Consider the following 5,674-nt stretch of genomic DNA (forward strand, 5'->3'; position numbering starts at 1 on the left):
GCAGAAGGTGGGGGAAGCTGCAGCTGGGCGGGAGCATGGAGTGTGGGGCTGGGGCTGGCAGGATCATGGAGCCTGGGCCCCATACCCAGTGAGGTGGTAGGAATGTGGAGGTCGGGTGGGCAGGGTATAGATGTTGGTTTGTGGCACGTAAGGGAGGGTGGAGGGGTGTGGGGATCCCCTCCCTTGGTACACAGCCCCCCCCCCCACTGGCCACAGCAGCAATGGGACATCCTGCTTTCTCTTGCCTCCTGGTGGAGTTCCAGAAGCTGCATGAAGCTGCAGGGAGTGGGGCCAGGCCACTGGCTCCATTGTGTGGGGCTTCCCCACAGTGGCGCATAAGTCCTGGGGGCTCCACATAAGCCATGGGGAGCCTCATGCAATAGAGGTGGGTCAACTTGGCTCTGCTCCTTGCTGCCATGTGCAGCTCCTGGAATTGACTGGAGCCATGTGCCACCGGGCAGCTGCGCCTGCTCAGACCATGAGCACCCTGAGGGCCTGCTGCCTGCCATCAGTGGCAGGGGCTGTATGACATGGGGAGGGTGCCTGGGGGAGGGTCCCCACACCCTTCCTTACACCCCACAAACCCCACACACCTATACCATGACCACCTGAGTTCCGCGCTCTTGCCATCCCACTGGGCATGGGCCCTGAGCTCCATGCTCCCGCCAGCCTCACACTCTGAGCTGCTCCCACAACTCCCCTACATATACACATACCCACACCCCCAACATAGCTTACACCCTCCCACAAAAACAATCACACCCCCTCACAAACCCCACCATCCACTCCATGCCCCACCACATATGCACACCACCCCCCAAACACACTCCACACACACTCCCACACACAATATGCAAGAGTAAAAATTTATTTTTGAGCTATTATGCAGTCACCTCTATATACACTACGGAAACGCACATAAATCAGGAGAAAAATATTTTTTGAAATAAAATTAAAGTATGTTATAGTAGATGTTTGACTTTTAGTATATGATTTGATTTTTTTCTCCAGTTCCAAGATGGCAACCCCTCCTCCTCCCAAAAGGAATAATTCCAGGGGCAAGGGAGGGACATCCAGTGGCAAAGGCCAAAGGATAGGGGCAGAATTTCTGATCCCAAGATGACGACCAGTGGGCAGGGCACCTGCCAAGGGGCATGGCTACCTTTGTGGCTCTGGACAGCTCACCAAAACACATTAAGTGGTTTTTCAGCTAAAATAATTGTCCACCCCTGTTTCAGGAGGATACATCTTGGCTAACTAAGTATTGGATACAAACCAGATTTTTTAAAATGATGTCTAAATAGTTAAATGCTAGTTTTCAGGTGATAGCTATGTGTTTAACAAACCTTGAAAGTATAGGTTGTGTGCTGTTGAGACAATTATAGTTACTATAGGTACAACAGTGCTTTATGTGCTGGAATAAATTATTTGAGCCTACTCCCTTTCAATTGTCTTTCTATGACTGAGACAATGAAGTGCTGTAAGTCTTGATGCTGTAGCTCTGTGTTGAGAGTCAGAGTAAGAATTACTTCTGGGATGCCACATATGTAGAATTCTGCTAGAAACTGCCTGTATTGCAGTTCAGAGTTGGCTGTGCTTAGCCTTTCACTCAGTCTCTCTCACCTCTTCGGACTCTACTTATGGGCATCCCTTTGAACTGACAGGCTTAGCACTTGTTTTTCTCAGCATGGGATCTTGCAATTCATCCTATTTTTTTTTTTTACTCATCATACAGACCATAACCTCTTTATTAACCATCATTGTTTGATCAGCAGGCCTTGGTGGATTCGACATCTGGCAGAGACTGACTTTTTGTAGCTGTGGTCAGCAGGAAAGGGCAGTGACAAAATCTTCAAATAATATAGTACTTATTTATCTATAGGCAAATCTATAGCAATCGGAGAGAAAAGAGCTCAAGTAATCAGAGTCCCATATGAGCACATACAAGTAATCAGAGTCCCATATGAGTAATAAGAGTCCCATATAGTAATAAATAATAGGAGTCCTGTATGAATGCATAAGAGTCCCTCAAGTATTAAGAGGCCTATATGAATGCATACAATCTTAAGTAAAGCTCACTATTTCACTTACTACATAAGTAGGTACAACTAATCTGAGGTACCTCAATATACTAGTCTCAAGACTCTGTCTGCCATGCTGGAGAACCTCTCTCTCCCCTCTCTTCTACATCATTTCTAGATACTTTTTTTAAGTTTCCTTGGTGAAGGGCCCAAACACTATCCTAGCTAGTGGAATCATTCCTAACCTGGACAGAGAAAATTTCACCCCTATATTGTCAGCTAAGCACAGGTGACTGCTGTTTAAAGCCATTGACTTTGGTTCCTTCCAACAGCCAAAATCACCTATGACTGAATTCAATCTTAGTCATAGTTTCTAGGGTCGGAAGGGACCTGAGTAGATCATCTAGTCCGACCCCCTGCCATGGCAGGAAAGAGTACTGGGGCCAAACGACCCCAGCAAAGTGTACATCTAGCCTCCTCTTAAAGACCCCCAGGGTAGGAGCCTTTATCAAACAACAGCATAACCTTTGAACCATCAGGGGCATACTTGATTTGTATAACCTGAGGGAAGGACATTTCATGCTCAGAAGCTTGTTCAACAGCTCTTCCAACTCTACAATTAGTCCAATAAAAGATATTGCAAAAAAACTTTCTTCTTGACATAAATAAATGTAAATATCTCCCTAAAATCTTCTTCTGCCAGTGTTTGGACTGGTGGATAAAATATCTTGTAATAGATTGTAGGCCTGTGCGAGTAGGCAGCTATTCAATCCGGCTTCAGATCTGGCCACTTCAGATGCCAGGGATCTGATCTGGAGCTCTGGACTGGGTTCCCGCTTTGATCTGGCTGAAGCGGCTCCTAAGCTTTGGAGCCACCTTGGAGATCTGGCCATAGGGTATAATGGGGAATCAATGAAATATTTATAACTTTGTTGTTGTTTGTCTTATTTAGATGAAACTCACAGAAGTGGTATCCTCTGTGGAGAGCACGAAGCCTGCCAAGTTTCAAGAAGATCAGTGCAGGGGTTTGGAGGGAACTGTACCCCAAATTCTTGAAAGCAAAACTCATGTCATGTGTATGTGTTACACCACAGGGGGATGAAAACTGCAGAGGTGGTGGCCCCTCCTCAGGCAGCAAAGCCTGCCAAGTTTCAAGCAGATAAATGCAGGGGTTTGGGGGAAACTGCACCTCAAGCTGCGGACAAGCAGAACTTGTGACATGGGTGACACTGTGTGTGTTAAGGCACTGCAGGGATGGTAGCCCCTGCTGGGGCCACGAAGCCTGCCAACTGTCAAGGAGATCAGTGCAGGGGTTCTGGGGCCCTGCACCTCTAGCTGCTGACGGGCAAAACTCGTGACATGGGTACTTGTGCAGTTGGGGGTGGGGGGGGACTATTGCTGGCCTGGCTGTTAAGCTACTGTGTTACCAGTTACCAATTAATCATGATTCACTCAGGGACCAACTCAATACACAGTACCTAGCTACCATATAATGAGTTAACGAGCATGGATTAACACCTACAAAACCACAGACTAAGGAGAGGAAATAATCAATATAGACAATAAACTGCCCCAAGACAGACAGTCAGTTGCACAAGTACCCATGTTACAAGTTTTGTCTGTCAGCACCTAGGGGTGCAGGGCCCCCAAACCCCCCTGCACCAATCTTCTTGAAACTTGGCAGGCTTCATGTGCTCTGCAGAGGCTACCATCCCAACAACTTTCATCCATATCAGACAAAAAACAACAAAGTTATAGATATTTCATTGATTCCCCATTATACCCTATGGCCAGATCTCCAAAGCTTTTCTGAAGCGCTTTGGAAGCTCTGAACCGCTTTGGAAAGCCTAAAGAAGCCAGCGCTTTGGTTCGGACATGCTGCTTCAAATGCCAAAGCATCTGAAGCTTCTCCAGATCCGAAGCACAGTCCAAAACCTCGCACAGCCCTAATAGGTTGTCTTGGGAGAGAAGAGGCAGTTCCAAGGGGAAGGAAAACTTATTTTCCTTTAAACAACTCTGCTGTGATACCTACAAAGCACTTGCTAATAGTGGGGCATACTGTGAGCTCTGACTGCTGCTTAGCATACTTAAGTAGTATTGCTTTATTGTTACATCACTTCCTACCTATCCTTCTACTTTTATGTTCTCTGTGCCAGATATTTCCCACTGTATGGTAAGACTGGGAGATTTCTGGGGCTGGAATATTTTCTGTCGTTACATGTGTGCACAGTTATTAGCAAAATGATTTCTGACTTGGCTGCCTAGGTAGGACTTTTTTGACTGGATACCTTTTTCCATTGGATTGCTGGATATTCTAGAGTGGTTCTCTCTTTTTTTCCCTCGTGTGTTGTTTGCTTTTTTGTTTGGTGGGCTTTGCAATAAAAATAAGAAGGCAGTATTTGGAAGGTTCTGGTTTTGTCCCAGTGAGGAACAAATCAAAATATCAAAACTTTAATTTGATTTGATTTTATTTGCAAACTGGAATTACTGCTTTTCCAGCTAACTCCAATGCTTAGCTGCTATTGCAATACAAATAATAGCTCATAATGAATACATACATTTTATGTGCTGAAGTCCAAGAAGTCAATCCACTTAAGATTTTTTTTTGCTGCTTACAAATATTTCTAAACAATGCAGAAGCCCTGTTCACAGGGGAGGCTTAGTCTTTTCTGCTTTGTTAACATAAATATTACAAGTAGGCCTGCTGTTGTGTTGTGTTGTGTTGCATTGTTTTTTCCTCCTATCAACAATAGTGACAGTGGTTCTTTTCTGCTTCACAAAAATACTAATTATGGATGCAGATTTGTTTTTCTTATTTGTTTTCTATCATAACAATGTTGATAAGCTCCTTACCCAGAGACTATGAAATCATGATTGATTATATTTTAAACAAATATGCATTCAAAAAAAACATTGAAAAATTGTCAGGTTTCTAAGAGGAAAAAAGAGTCTTTTTGAAATCTCTCCACGTTGAAAATGATTTTATTTCCTCCTCATAGTTAGCTTTAACACTGAAAATATCATGTTGGGTTTTTATTTTAATTGAAAATAGATCTTAAAATATAACATCTTCTGGGCAGGGGCCATAGTTTATAGTTACTTATAATTATTTATAGTAGGGAGTAAAAAGAAGGCACTGGGTAGCGTGGGGCCCCTGCAGGACACACTTGGAAATCTGGTGGTCGCACCAGACGACAAAGCTGACCTCTTTAACAAGCTCTTTGCCTCCATTTTTCTGAGCAGGGACCAGGACATCCCCTACACTGGGATCCCAGACGGACCCAGGAGAGGCGCAGCCAGGCCCAGGGTCAGTGAGGACCTAGTCAGGGAAATTCTGGTGGGACTGGACATGTTCAAATCAGCAGGTCCAGATGATCTCTACCCCATGGTGCTGAGGGAATTGGCAGAGGTTATTGCGGGACCCCTGGCACAGCTTTATGAGCACTCGTGGTGCTCTGGCAAGGTGCTGGAGGACTGGAAAAGGGCCAATGTGGTCCCCATTTTCAAAAAAAAGAGGAAGGAGGACCCAGGAAACTATAGGCCTGTTAGTCTTACCTTGGTCCTGGGGAAGCTCTTTGAGAAAATTATCCAGGAGCACATCTGCGAGGGACCAGCAGGGGAGATTATGCTTAGGGGCAACCAACATGGGTTCA

The 5,674-nt window shown here is 45.1% G+C and overlaps 1 long non-coding RNA gene across 1 annotated transcript in view; it reads right to left on the minus strand.

The window, feature by feature from the left end:
* Positions 1-3,664: 3,664 nt before the first annotated feature.
* The window catches only part of LOC109304574, an 18,296-nt gene continuing 16,286 nt past the window's right edge, over positions 3,665-5,674 (minus strand). The window contains exon 3 of the long non-coding RNA XR_002099423.1: positions 3,665-3,677. This is a non-coding gene — a long non-coding RNA (uncharacterized LOC109304574). The remainder of the gene's footprint in view (positions 3,678-5,674) is intronic.

Source organism: Gavialis gangeticus, unplaced genomic scaffold (assembly GCF_001723915.1).
Source record: "Gavialis gangeticus isolate Ggan-Ray unplaced genomic scaffold, GavGan_comp1, whole genome shotgun sequence".
NCBI lineage: Eukaryota > Metazoa > Chordata > Crocodylia > Gavialidae > Gavialis > Gavialis gangeticus.